General features: G+C 48.2%; 1 pseudogene; it reads right to left on the reverse strand.

Moving 5' to 3' along the window:
- Positions 1 to 1,286: 1,286 nt before the first annotated feature.
- LOC110772767 (homeobox-leucine zipper protein HDG2-like) lies at positions 1,287 to 15,229 on the reverse strand (annotated as a pseudogene).
- Between the last annotated feature and the right edge of the window lie 254 nt (positions 15,230 to 15,483).

A 15,483-nucleotide genomic window follows, 5' to 3' on the forward strand; every position in this document is an offset into this window, starting at 1 on the left:
ACTTTTGCATGGCACTTGTGAGGTATGTAGGAGATGAAAAATGTTCTCTAATATGTGAGTTTGACTCTTTTTCTCAAATTGGGCTCCCAATTGGAGTAGGCTTTTGACTTTACTTGGAGTTGGGTTCCCAATGGGAATAGGCTTGTGATTCCACCTTGACCTAGGATGCCCAACCTGTATAAATACAAGGTTTCTCTTCACTCTTCTTCAAATTGTAAACTTGTCTTCTCTACTTTCTAGCTTGAGAGAGATCTTGGAGACACTACAAAAAAAATGGTCTTTTGCGACAAACTTTATTCGATGGCCCCTAAATATCGTTGCAAAAGGTCATTTTTTCGACTAAAAAACGTTGGCCGTCGGAAATATGTCAATATGATACATTTTATTTCCGACTATTAATGTACCCTTAGAAAAAGTCTCTATGGATGTCGGAAATACATTGTTTTTAGGCTGGAAGCCTTGGCGCCAGATGTATTACCGAAAAAACATATGGCCGTCAGAATTGTCGTGGTTATTTCTGAGGGGCGGTTTCTGCCCTCGGAAATAGTCACTTATTTCCGTGGGCAATTATGTGCGGTCAGAAATAATTGCATTTTACCGACGACATGTTTTGCTTGTTGAAAATAGTTGTCGATTTCTGACGAACAGTTTTTGTTGTCGGAAGTAAATTTTCATTTCCGATTGCAATTAACCGCTGTCAGAAATAGTTATTATTTTCTATGGCATATAACTTGCATCGGAAAAAGTCGAAAAAATTGAAAGCATGGATTAAAAAAGTATAAGAGAAAAAAATTGGTTTTTTTTTTAATGCCAATAACAACTATATTGAATTTGAAATGCATGGCTCAAATTAAAAGTAACTTAATAAGAAAACGAGCAAATATCCATTGCACAGACGGAATCCTGAATACAAGGTTAAAGAAAAGTGAAAGGAAAGTTCAAATATCCTAAAAATAAGGTCTTAAGCGCTTAATTTGCCTTTAACATTGTTCGAGGAAGTCAAATCCCGAACCCCTAATCTCTTAATTAAGTTACAAATTAAGGATCATGTAAAAATGCGCTCTTGACTTCTCTCTCTCCTCTTGTGTATAAGCCCAAATTCCTTACCACCATCTGTGTCTGTGTTTCTCTCCTTTCACCTTCCTTTCTCCACCCCAAAACACTGCAAAAAAATAAAATAATAATAACACAAATAATTATTAAACGGACCAAACTAAGAATTCGTTGTAACATATGTGACATGTAATTAGTTTACCTAAAAATTAACTGAAGTTATGTCATGAAATTCATGCAGTGTCGCAAGACAATGCAGCTTTGATCCTCTCCACAGTGCAAGCAATCAGATTGTTAACTGTTGCCACCGACTCGAGAGAGAGCTTGGCGGTCGGGGCAGAATCAACCAAAATCTGAAAGGCAACAGTGAGAAGGGAACCACCAGAGCCAGAATCCCCCATGCCTCCTCCATCTGGAAGGATGACAAAGCCAGAAGGAAGAATAGCAACATAGTCAGGCTCACTCCCATTTAGTACCACATTCATGGCAACAATGTCCACTGGAGCATAAATCACAAAAGAAGCTGTTTGGTCTGTGCAGCTCTCTTGCAGTATCAGCATGTTGCTCTGGCTTGAATTCGCACTCTACAAAATTAAGTTCATTTTCGAAAAGGGCAAGGTTAATAATTCATCAATTGTGATTAGGAGCAGAATATGGATTAATTAAGAAAATTAAAATAATAATAACAATAAGATCAAGCTACATTTACTCGTAGTAGAGACACGCAATTTCCAGTGTCGCGGCCATTAGCAATGTGTGCCATTTCTTGAACAATTCCATCATTGGAAAGAATGTCCCACTGCAACCACAAGTGATGAAGCTCAAGTAATTAGTCAAACCATTTTCTATATGTATTTCATGAATAATTTTAGAATACTAAACTTCCATCTTGGTTTTTCTCGGATTGACCGAAAAGAAAACAAGACTACACATTTTTCCTTTTCTGAAAAACAAATGTTTTCCATATTAGGAGTGCAGTGAAAATCATACACATTTTCCCATTTTAGAAAAATTACTTGAAATGTGCATGTGATTTCCAGATATGCTAATGCTTGTCCACTAATGGTAAGACTTTGTATGCATATGCCATGTAAAAAATGAAACCAACCGAATTCTGGTTCATGTACTAGGTTTGGTACATTATTCTGAGATACATATGTCATGAAGGTCCGTGCAATAATTTGGTTAATGTATTAGATCTGATAGACCATCCTAAGAATTTGCACGTACCTCATTGCGAGAGTTCTCATCACAGAGGAATTCAAATACCCTTTTGGGAGGAACTGGAAGCCAGAAAGATGTGGCGGCGCTGAGCACAATACCGGGAGGCCTTCCAGGATCATCCATGCTCTTTCGGGTCATCACCCGAACATCATCAGCCCCGGTCCTAGATAGTGTTGTCCATGTGTGAGTGGTTGATGCGCTTACTCCACCATAGAAGCTTATGACCATCCTTTCAGCCAATTTTAACAAGCTTTTTCCGCCTTCTTGATTTGTAATCACTAATTAATCATGCATTTAAAAAAAATTAAGGCTTAATTAATGAATCCACGTGCATGCACGACATGCTATATTAGACACATGCAATCTTTTAAGAGGACGTCTCTCGTGTTAGACAATACTACAACGTAGAAGAATAGCCCTACACAAAATTTTCTCACCACATATACAGAAAAAAAAACTGGTTACACTGTAAATTATATTGTTGTTTGTGCCTGATAAATCACGGCCATGAGCTGGCCGAAGGAGCCCTTTCTTTCGGCCCTGGCGCTTGTTCGCAGAGGCTGAAACGCAGCGTTTCGCCAGGGCATATTCGCCTTCCTTAAAGAATAAAAGAAGAAATACTAAGGCATGATCATCTCAGCCTCAAACGTAGGCCGAGGCCGAGGCCGAACAAAATTACGGCCAAGGGATTAAAGGCAAATCATCACGTGACAACAGGGTCCCAGGCTTCATTTAATGAAGTAGTGCCTGTTTACAGCAGCGAACCCATTGGCCACAAAGTAGCATTTAATGCATGAGGAAAGGTGGGAAGTGACTGAAGTCAGGATTTGGTGATGAAATTCAGAGTGATTAGACGTGGACATTCTCACAAGGATTCTGACAACTTGAGATGTTGGTTCACTAGCTATCCAGGCAATAAATGCGTCTCCACGGCCAGAGGTTCAGAACCAACGATCGAGCGCGGCGGCCGAGATTCACCGGGATTTCTGGGGTCTCACCACCATACTTCACGATCCCAAATGTCGATTGGACTGCCCACTTGCGCTAATCAGACTCCACTATGCGTAAATTTAGCCTCGATTACTCATCCAGGGACTCTTCCTATAAATACAAGACTCGAGCTACATTCAAATGGTTCAAACACCAAAAACAAGCCTCCCACGGAGCAACTTATTTTTTCCTGTAATGCACTTTCAATATCTTTACTTGCTTTCCTAGGAGTAGTGTTAGGTTGTAAGCAGAATCCATTCATCAATATATCATACGACCCTTGATTTTCAAGGCGCCGGAGCACCATCCTTGTTGTTCGTTCATTCACCCCATATATCACACGACCGTCGCTCCCTGAGCAGCGCGCCGGAGCATCGCCCAAAATCCATCACCAACACCATCACTTGACGGCCTTGTAGTTCAGGCCGTGAACCTAACAGCCGAGACCAGTTCCTCTCTCGGCTACAATCGTTTGACTAGGAAGACAGATCAAACAGGCGCACTATTCATGCATCCAACACTCATCGAAACATCAACGCACGGTAAACCGTGCTGGCACGCCCGCGCACAACCGCACCGCACCCAAAAGCAGAAAACCCCGTGTTAACGTACTTCCCCTCGGCCCGGAACTCTAGGCCGTAAGATTTGCGCGGCAGACACTTTTGGCAAGCCCGGTGGGATAACTGTCAAAAACTTATGGTGGAAACTAGGGCACAGGCAAAGCTCAAAAACAAAGCAGTCGAAATGACTTCTGAGACTCCTGAGTCCACCTCACCAATCACAAATATCGAGACCGAACATACGGTCGGGATCTCGGCCGGCACTCCAGTAACAACGGATCGCACGGCCGAATCCATGCAGGAACAGGCAGTGGTGGAGGAACTGATGTCAAAGCAGGCCTACAGGATAGAAACATCCTTCATGGCCGCGATGGACAGGTTCTCCTCAGAACTGCGGACGCTCTTTCAAGAGAGGATGCCGGTGGCCTCGCCCGCCACACCTCCCAGAGCAGGACCAAGGAGCCAAGAGCGCGACAGAATCGAGCCTTACGGCGAAAGCAGCAGCCTCGGCGTCTCGGCCCATACCCAAGCATCCAGCTACGGCCAGCATTCTCTGCCACCAACAAACAGCTGGGGGCAATCCCAGCCCGTTTGGACGAATTCTAGACCAACCTACTCGGCGGAGACAGCGCGCGGACCGCTCCACGCTTTGGCCGTATCACTAGGGCACGGCAGTTTCACACATCCCGCGATCCACCCGCTCGGCTTAGTTCATACTGCTGCTGTCCACACCCATACTGGCCCAAGCAACGCGTCCGCCGTATCGTCACAACAGTACGGTCAGGGCAATCCGACCGTCTCACCACCTTTGCAGGCGTCGTCGTGTCCGTTGGGCTCTCACCTTCACTATGGGTCGGCCGTTCCAACAACAACGCATATGCACCCTGGTCAAACCCACGGTGCTCATCTAGCATCAACCAGCTCGGTCATCCCGGCCGTGCCTTTTGTTCAAATGGCCCAATAGGCAAGGCCTCAGAACGAGGTGCTACAGGCCACGCGGCCGTATGCAGCCCAACAGGAGGCACCAGCTCAAGGGATCCGACTCTAAGATGTCCGGCGGATGATCGAAGACGGCTTAGCTCAGAGGCGGCCGGACATGCCAAGATACACGAGGCCGTACCCGCCAGAAATTGACCGGATCCCCCTTCCCCGGAACTATCGATTGCCAGAGTTCATGCTTTTTCTGGGGATGGGCAGACCTCCTCCATTGAACACATCGGCCGTTTCACGGCCCAGTGTGGAGAGGCCGATTCAGACGCTCAGAGACTCCGACTTTTTGTTCATTCGTTGACCGGCGCGGCGTTCTCATGGTTTATAAACCTTCCGCCGAACTCAATAAGGGATTGGTCTGATATGGAAAGGGTGTTCCACGAGCATTTCTACCAGACCAACCGAGAAATTACGGTCGTCGAGTTGGCAAGAATGAGCCAAGCATCGGACGAATCACCTCGCGATTACCTTCAGCGGTTCAAGACATGTAGGAATTGGTGCCGCACGAACCTACCAGAGAGGGAGTTCGTCAAGATGGCCGAGGAAGGATTAGAATTCGAATACCGGAAGAAATTCCAGGGGATCGAATTTCGGGACATGCATGACTTGACCAACAAGGTGGATAGATATGCGTCCTTGTTGAAAGAGGAGATGCAGAAGAAGACGGCCTAAAAGGGAACCTACTATAGGAATCCCGTCGTCAGCTACGCCGAAGCAGACGGCTCCGTAGAGGCCGAGGGCGATGAGATCGAGATGAGCTCGGCCGAAGTCAGCATAGACAAACCCTTCGTTTGCAGAGGGCTCGTTAAAACTGACAACAACCGCACAAAGATCCCCGACGCCAAGTTCGCGACCCGGGAAACGAAGGCGTACACTTTTGACTTAACAAGGGCCGAGGCTATCTTCGAACTGCTGGTGGCCGAGAAGAAGGTAAAATTGTCTTTCGGCCATAAGACTCCGAAGCCCGAAGAGCTCAAAGGGAAAACGTTTTGCAAGTACCACAGTTCTTGGTCTCACAACACCAACAACTGCGTTGTCTTGCGAGACGTTATCCAGAAATTGATAGACGAGAAGAAGCTCCAGTTTCCGGAGAAGGTGGCCATGCAGGTCGACTCCAAGCCGTTCCCTCCACCTGTCGTGAACATGGTCGACGCCCAACTCCCGGCCGAGGATAGAAGAGTTCGCAGTTCGGCAAAAGGAAAGGAGCCTTTGGCCGAACTTGAGCCGGCCCTTTGCGAAAGATGCCAGCGCGAGATCGGCCAGCCCGGGTCGCAGGAGAACAAGAGGAAGGCCGCCGAGCCATCTCGAACGACCGCGAGAAGATTCGGTGGTCAGTACGGTCGACAGCTGACCGACAGAGCTGTTTTCAGCTGACTGGGGCCACAAAACCCCGGCGCCTCGGCCAGTCACGAAGAAGAGGCCGCCCCAAGATCGATAAAAACGTTCAAACCACCAGTCATAAAGGATGACCGTTGGTATCATGCACGGCCTGGGGGCAGGGCTGAACCACTGACAAAAATCCAGCTGAGGAGAATGCAGAGGCAGGTTCAGCAGGCCAGGATGCAGACAAACGAGGTCGAGGGCTTCAAACGCCAAAAGAAAGTGGCAACTGCTGACGGGTTGTCATCCAAACCGGTTGTCTCCCCGGCCGTGAGAGCAGCCAGCACCAAGCCTTTGAGGGCGTGGCGCCCTAGGCAGGACGGAAGTCCCCGTGGTTCATTGACCAATTCAGCCCAGCCAGGGGCCGCAGTCACGGAAGGAACAGACGAGGGGGTCGTCGACATCTACCGCTGGAGGGATCCCCCTTTTTCGGCCAACGGCCTATCCTTCCTCAGAGAATTCCATAAAGATCATTCGGCCGTGGATCTGTACGGTATGACCCCTGAGAGCCGAGAAATCGTGGAGTTGGCCCTCAATAATACAAAGGCAGAAGCGCTCCTCATCACCAGCGGTTCTGACTCGGCCATTAAGGCCGTATACCAGGCAAACAGGGAGTCCAGGGCAAGAGGCCTGCAGAGTTACCAGCCCAACCTCGGCGGATTAGAGGCTAAAATTCCCTTCAGCAGGGGCGATTTGGAATATCTCCGCCGGTACTTTGCTGTGACACCGACGGACACGTTCTTTGGTTTGACGACCAAGGAAAAGGGCCGAGTAAGCCGCCTAGACGATTACCTAGCAGCCAGGGACGCGTTGACAGAGGCTAGACGGATCCTCGAAATGGAGATCGAAACCTCAGAACCCCCTGAGGTCAAAGCACCTACAACCGATAGTCCGAGGGTCGTGAGGCTTATGGACGAGGGTTTCGGAGATCCTCTCTTCGGACACGAGGCCGAGGACGACCCCACAATAGGAATTTCCGATGAAGAGTATGAAGGAATCCTCGGGATGGTCGAGGAAACGGCTCTCACCAAAGACGGCTCTGAGACCAAAGAGGAAGCCGGTAGGGGAATCCCACAGGAGCCGGAGGAAGTCGGCATCAACATGGTCCTGGTGCTGCCATTCGAGTTTTCAGCCCCGGGAGGGCAGACCAGCGGTTTGGAGGATGACGTGCCCGAGGAGCAATTTGATCAAAGGCCAAAAACTAAGGAGGAGTTGCTGGCCGTAGCATTTAACGAGGTAATACCAAGAGACGAGCCGAACAAATACCGGCACTTGAAGTCGTTGTATATCTCGGCTCACATAGAGGGTGTGCCCATATCCAAGGTCTTCGTTGACTGTGGGGCGACGGTCAACATCCTTCCCTACTCCTTAATGAGAAAGCTGGACAAGTCGAAGGAGGACCTCATCCCCAGCGACGTGGTCATGAGTAGTTTTGTCGGCGATAAGTCAAAAACCATTGGCGTGTTGCCCCTAAAGATTACCGTGGCCGATCAAACGAGGGTCGCGGCCTTCTACGTGGTCGAATCAAGTGTCGACTACAACGTGTTACTCGGCCGTGATTGGATCCATCAATCTGGGTGTATACCGTCTTCCCTTTTCCAATTGTTATTCTTCTGGGATGGCCAGAAGGTGTCCATACACCCGGCCGACGAAAAACCATTCGAGGCCAACGCCGTGCAAGCTCGGATTTATGATGACGATGTTGGATGGGTTGTCCTCACCGGCCACGATGCAAACGGCCGGCCAACCAGAACCACGGCCCAGAAAGTGCTGGAGTTAGGCGCCGAGAATATCCGACAGGATTCGGCGCGCGAAGTGTTGATTGACCTCACCAGTCTTTAAATGGTAGATAAGGCCACTAAAGAAGAGGGGGCAGCGGCCGTGAGGGATTTGGTAGAGCGTCTGCTGGAACATTGGGCGGCGGAATCCTTACGGCCAAATTCACCAATCAACCTGATCGAATTCCTCCATGAAGCGGACGAAACGGACGCATTGACGTTGGGCGACCTAGAAACGGCGCCCGCCGAAATGGAGGACGACTACCCTGAAGTCCAGGACCCTTTGTTAGAAATTAATGTAGGGACCGAGGCCGAACCACGGCCTCTTTTTGTAAGCCATCTTTTGGATCCTGAGTTAGCGGCCGAGGTTATCGGCTTGCTCCATGAATATAAGGACTGTTTTGCTTGGGATTATCATGAGATGCCTGGTTTGCCAAGAAGTTTGGTCGAGCATGAATTAAGAATCAAGGAGGGGTTCAAACCTTTCCAACAGCCGGCAAGGCGTTTCTCGACCGAGGTACAGCTTAGGGTCAATGAGGAGATTGAACGGCTCCTTAAAGCCGGCTTCATACGAACGGCCCGGTACGTTGAATGGCTGGCCAATATTGTACCGGTTTTGAAGAGGTCTGGGGCTTTGAGGGTTTGCACCGATTACCGAAACCTGAATCTCGCGACCCCCAAAGACGAATATCCCATGCCTATGTCAGATCTCCTGGTGGACGGAGCCGCATAGCACGAACTCCTGTCTTTCATGGACGGCCATGCGGGTTACAACCAGATTTTTGTGGCCGAGGAAGATGTTCATAAAACGGCGTTCAGGTGTTCAGGAGCAATCGGAACTTATGAGTGGGTGGTCATGCCATTTGGCCTGAAAAATGCCGGCGCAACATATCAGAGGGCCATGAACCTTATTTTCCACGACCTTATAGGCTGAACCGTGGAAGTCTACATCGACGATGTGGTTGTAAAGTCCTCGTCCAGAGCCGACAACGTAGGACATCTTCGACAGGCTTTTGACCGGATGCGAGCGCACGACCTAAAAATGAACCCGAAGAAATGTGCTTTTGGTGTCACCACCGGGAATTTCCTCAGTTTCTTGGTTCACCAACGAGGAATCGAGGTCGATAAAAATAAGGCTACGGCCATTATGGCGGCCCCTCCGCCAAGGACTAAGAAGGAGCTGCAATCCTTCCTCGGTAAGGTGAACTTTTTACGGCGCTTCATATCTAATCTGGCGGGAAAAATTCGGCCGTTGTCTCCCTTGCTCAAACTCAAAGACACCGAGCGGTTCGTATGGGGAGCAGAGCATCAGGCGGCCCTCGACGACATCAAGAAATATTTGTCCCAACAGCCGGTCCTGATGCCTCCGAAAAGGGGGAAACCATTGAGACTTTACATTTCGGCTTCAGATGGTTCTATCGGCTGTCTGCTGGCTCAGAACAACGAGTCTGGGCGCGAACAAGCAGTGCATTATCTGAGCCGCACCCTCAACACGGCCGAATGGAACTATTCGCCGATTGAAAAACTATGCCTAGCCCTCTATTTCGCGGCCACCAAGTTGCGGCATTATATGCTTCCCTCGGTTGTTCAGATCATTTCTAAGACCGATCTCATCAAATATATGCTTACCCGGCCGATCATCCGCGGCCGAATTGGGAAGTGGACGATGGCATTGTCCGAATTTACCTTTCAATACGTGGCTCAAAATTCGGTCAAAGGTCAGGCTTTGGCTGATTTTTTGGCTCACCACCCGGCCCAGGGACAAGAGGAGGAGTTGGAAGTCGAGATCGGTATGGCCCGCATGGAAAAGAATTTTTGGACCATGTTCTTTGACGGTTCCAGCACCGAGGCCAGGTCAGGAGCCGGAGTTGTGATTGAATCTCCTCAAGGGCAGAAGTGGCAGTTCGCTTTCCAACTAGATTTCAAATGCACTAATAATCAAGCTGAGTACGAAGCGCTCATCATTGGTCTCGAGATTTTAAAAGAAATGAAGGCAACACGTGTTTTGGTCTACGGCGACTCTCAGCTGGTGATTAACCAATTAACTGGGGAGTACCAATGTACGAGTGAGAATTTGGCCGTGTATTATGTAACGGCCCTCAACACGGCCGATGGATTTTCTAGAATTTCCTTTGTTCATATACCGCGCGCCGAAAACGGCGAGGCCAATGAGATGGCCCAGGTAGCGTCTGGCGTAAACATCCCAAGCACTGACCACGATCGTGTGATAAGAATCGAGAGGCGTACCCTGCCAGCCTTGACCGAGCGAGGAATGACAGCGCAAGCGTTTTCGGCCGACATCACCGACGAGATCGACACGACCGAAGCCGACTGGCGCTACCTCATAGTGAAGTATTTACGTAACCCTTCTGGCAGCCATCTACACGGTTCCAAGCTCGGTGTTATTTGATTTATCAGAATGAGCTGTACCGAAAGGGATCTGATGGTTTGTTACTCCTATGTCCCAGCGCCGAGGACATCAAGGTCATCATGAACGAGTCTCACGAGGGGATTTGTGGTGCTCACCAGTCTGGGGTCAAGATGAGGTGGTTGGTTCGGAGGCACGGCTATTACTGGCCGACCGTTTTGAAAGATTGCATAGAGTATGCGAGGGGATGTATCAAGTGTCAAATCTACGGCCCCATGCAAAAGGTACCGGCCGAAGCCTTCCACCCGGTTACCAAACCATGGCCATTCAGATATCATCGGAAAAATCCATCCGGCCGCATCCAACCAACACGCTTGGATTTTAGTGGCGACCGACTATTTCACCAAATGGGTCGAGGCCGAGTCCTATCGGTCAATATCCAGCGCACAGGTGGTCAAATTCTTTGACAATCATATCGTTCATCGGTTCGGGATTCCAGAAACTATCACGGCCGACAACGGCCCGGTATTCGCGTCGGCCGAGACACGGGAGTACACTGAAAAGATGGGGATCAAATTGATCCACTCAACACCTTACTACCCTCAATCTAACGGACATGCCGAGGCGAGTAACAAAGTAATTAAGGGCATCCTAGAGAAGATGATTGAGGAAAAACCTAGGGCGTGGCACGACTTACTCCCCGAGGCTCTTTGGGCTTACCGAACCTCAAGGCGGTCGGCGACGGGCACATCTCCTTACGCCTTAACCTACGGTCATGACGCCATCGTCCCGATGGAGTTAAAGGTTCGGTCTCTTCGTGTGGCCGAGCAGCCTGGGCATGAGGAGGAGCGTTATGCACAAGCCATGGCTCAGGAGTTGGAAGATTTGGAGCAATCTAGACTCGATGCCTATGACTTGATGCAAGCTCAAAAGCAAATCGCGGCGAGGGCTTACAACAAAAGGGTAAAGCAAAAGGCTTTCGCCGAAGGCGACCTAGTATGGCGAGCCGTACTTCCTGTTGGGACAAAGGACCCTCGGTTCGGCAAATTTTCGCCCAACTGGGAGGGACCGTTCATCATCGAACGAATTCTTGGCCGAGGTGCATTTCAGTTAAAAGATAGAGATGGGGAACGGCACAACTTGCCGATCAACGGCCAATATTTGAAGAAATATATCCCGTCATTGTGGGAGACGGCCGCGGAAAGGTTGTGAGATTTGCAAATGACAAAGTGGAGTACACAATGTAACCAAGACAAATTAAAAGAAATCATACTTCATTTTTATTCATTTAGGGTGAAAAGGGGGTTGCGTTTACAAGAAGACGGCCAGGTCCTGGCCATTATAAACACACATAAGAAAAATCACACCCTAAATCTACGCGCTTCGGCTCCTCGGTCCTTTTGCAAAACAATCAGACGCTTCCCCCGAGGCAGGACCTTCGCCACCTATGTCGTCATCATCCACGGCCAGCCTACACCCAGGGCCTCACTTCAGGCCGTGGGAAGCGCATGGGCCGTCACTCCGGACACGGATGGCCACTGCCATTCTAGCCGTGGTAAGCAGTCGCCATTCCTGCAGTGGCAGCGGCCGTCGTTCAGACCGTGACAGCGGCCATCACTCCGGACACGGTAAGCGGTCGTCATTCCGGTTATGGTAGAAACCATCGCTTCAGCCTTGGTAAAGGCCGTCGCTCCGGCCATGGGTGTGACCCAAGTATTCAGCCGCATAAATTCGGCCACGTCAAGGTCATCATCTCAGATCTTCTTGCCCTCATCAAACTGCCAAGTCATCTGGACCAGGCCAAATTGCCAAGTCATGCGACTCAGCAGGTTTGGCTCCCTGGTCTTGAGGAAGCTGCAATAAGGATCATTAGGACAGTTGGTAATAAGGGAAGGCGAAGCTCAGGCCGAAGCCCAGGAGTCAAAAAAGGGTTCCAGAACGATTGAAGCAAGAAGGAGGCTCGCTGGATAATGATTTTAAGTTTGGGGAACGAGGTTGAAGAAACCGGGGAAGGACAGTATGAACCTTCGAAGAAAAATGAACTCAGAAAGCCTGGGAGTGTGAAGGAAAATGCGAAGGAGTTTGGGTTTTATACTAGCACTGGAGTTCAAAATGGAGGTTTGGTCTCGAAAGATGAAACGGCTTGACAGTGCACTCAGAGCACGCGAAGTTATGACAGTGACCGTCGTTTCATTTGACGAGGCGACGCGACGCCCTGGGTAATGATGGCCCGCGCGACGTGCTTGAGGCATTAAATGCGCGGAATGCGCCGACTGGCCTGCGCATTTAATGCCCCAGTTGTCAATCACTTCATAAAGGAATGCAAAGGGTCCATCCCTTGGAATCCATTTGGCCCCTACCCATGCCGAGGCCGAAGAATCCAGGGATGTGGGGGCAATGTTTGTGCCTGATAAATCAGGGCCATGAGCTAGCCGAAGGAGCCCTTTCTTTCGGCCCTGGCGCTTGTTCGCAGAGGCTGAAACGCAGCGTTTCGCCAGGGCATATTCGCCTTCCTTAAAGAATAAAAGAAGAAATGCTAAGGCATGATCATCTCGGCCTCAAACGTAGGCCGAGGCCGAACAAAATTACGGCCAAGGGATTAAAGGCAAATCATCACGTGACAACAGGGTCCCAGGCTTCATTTAATGAAGTAGTGCCTGTTTACAGCAGTGAACCCATTGGCCACAAAGTAGCATTTAATGCATGAGGAAAGGTGGGAAGTGACTGAAGTCAGGATTTGGTGATGAAATTCAGAGTGATTAGACGTGGACATTCTCACAAGGATTCTGACAGCTTGAGATGTTGGTTCACCAGCTATCCAGGCAATAAATGCGTCTCCACGGCCAGAGGTTCAGAACCCACGATCGAGCGCGGCGGCCGAGATTCACCGGGATTTCTGGGGTCTCACCACCATACTTCACGATCCCAAATGTCGATTGGACTGCCCACTTGCGCTAATCAGACTCCACTATGCGTAAATTTAGCCTCGATTACTCATCCAGGTACTCTTCCTATAAATACAAGACTCGAGCTACATTCAAATGGTTCAAACACCAAAAACAAGCCTCCCACGGAGCAACTTATTTTTTCCTGTAATGCACTTTCAATATCTTTACTTGCTTTCCTAGGAGTAGTGTTAGGTTGTAAGCAGAATCCATTCATCAATATATCATACGACCCTTGATTTTCAAGGCGCCGGAGCACCATCCTTGTTGTTCGTTCATTCACCCCATATATCACACGACCGTCGCTCCCTGAGCAGCGCGCCGGAGCATCGCCCAAAATCCATCACCAACACCATCACTCGACGGCCTTGTAGTTCAGGCCGTGAACCTAACAGCCGAGACCAGTTCCTCTCTCGGCTACAATCGTTTGACTAGGAAGACAGATCAAACAGGCGCACCATTCATGCATCCAACACTCATCGAAACATCAACGCACGGTAAACCGTGCTGGCACGCCCGCGCACAACCGCACCGCACCCAAAAGCAGGAAACCCCATGTTAACGCACTTCCCCTCGGCCCGAAACTCCAGGCCGTAAGATTTGCGCGGCAGACAATTGTTCTTACCACTAACATCACCAGTAGGGATGTTTGATGCCAGGGAACTGGCAAGACGTTCACATTGACGGTCCAAAGGTAGCGACCCATCGTTTCGCCCCAAATGCATTGCCAGAGTTAACTAGCTGCTTGTACAGATTGTGAACACCAAGTTCATCCACATTGACATGCCTAAAGCACCAAAAGTTTTAAAATTAAATAACAAATAATGTAATGACTATGAGTTAAATACATGATGCAAGTCAAATATGAATTAGGGTTGGTATATATATATATATATATATATATATATATATACACATAGTGTGTTTAATTATTAATTACATTACCTTTGAGTATCCATTTGGCATTTCTTGGATGAGACATCCAGAGGGCCTTCTTTGGCATGACCTTGGTGCAAGATTAGGGCGCAGAGTGTCCAAGGAGTCATCAACCACAACCCAAGTGCCATCAGCATGTTGTTTACAGTACCTCACATAATAACTCTCACAAGTTGGAACAAGCGGTGAAGGTACTTGAAATTCTGCAGTCATCTACCAAATCACAAATTATTTATTCAACCTGAACATATAATTAACCACGACAAGATAATGTTATTAAAAATATTTAATGACAAGGAAGAAGATAATAGAATTTTGAAAGTAGATATATATTATACCGCTTGCAAGGCTCCATTGTAATTTCCAGCCACTCCAGTTGACAACACTTCCAGAGTCATAACTCTTGACACAATCCCAGAAAACACAGTCGACCACTGATTCTAAACAAGATAATAAGTAAAACAAAAAATGATTAGGGTTTATGTGTTATTCCTTTATTTAAAGACATAATTAATATTTGTTCAATGTTGATGACACAAGTAAATAAGCTTACCACATCCATGAGAATCTCAACAAGGTTGATGTGGTTCATGATAACAACAGCGCTCTCGCGCGAAGTTTCACATTTGAAATGATTTTTTGGTTTTGTAGCAACACGAGGGAATGTTCTGATGTACTCGTCTTCATTGAACACAGTGGTGTTGCCATCAAGGCTGGTCATCCACAAGGGTTCACCCATTTGAGCCATTCTGATTAGCTCTTCTATGGCTGCCACTGCAATCTCGATTATCAGTTGCTTCTCTGATTAGCTCTTTCAAGGTTAATTTTTATTTATTTAAAAAGGACCATTATGAACTCATTAACAAGAGCTTGTTTAGGGAGATGTGAGCTTAAATACTACTCACGCTTCCATTTCTTGGATCTAATGCTGAGTGTGGTGGTGACGCTTCTTTTTCGTGCGAGGATCTTGGTCGTCACCGAATTTGGTAGTGCTATCAAAGTCATTCTCGGATGTGTTTGGGGCCATGTCCAACGGGTGCAGATGGCCAGCTTCCATCAAGTTTGGCTGGAACATATCGAGATAGCTTAAATTAAATAGGCCACATTGATGCTAACATGCATCTAGCAAACAATATCAAACGGATATTGTAACAATGTGGATCTTTTCTTTGAATAAATCATTGCACCACTCCAGTGATGATCATATTGTTCATGTTGATGATGTTCAAATGGCAAGTTGTTTTAAGCTTTTCTCTGTA

Source organism: Prunus avium, chromosome 8 (genome assembly GCF_965620075.1).
Source record: "Prunus avium chromosome 8, drPruAviu1.hap1.1, whole genome shotgun sequence".
NCBI lineage: Eukaryota > Viridiplantae > Streptophyta > Magnoliopsida > Rosales > Rosaceae > Prunus > Prunus avium.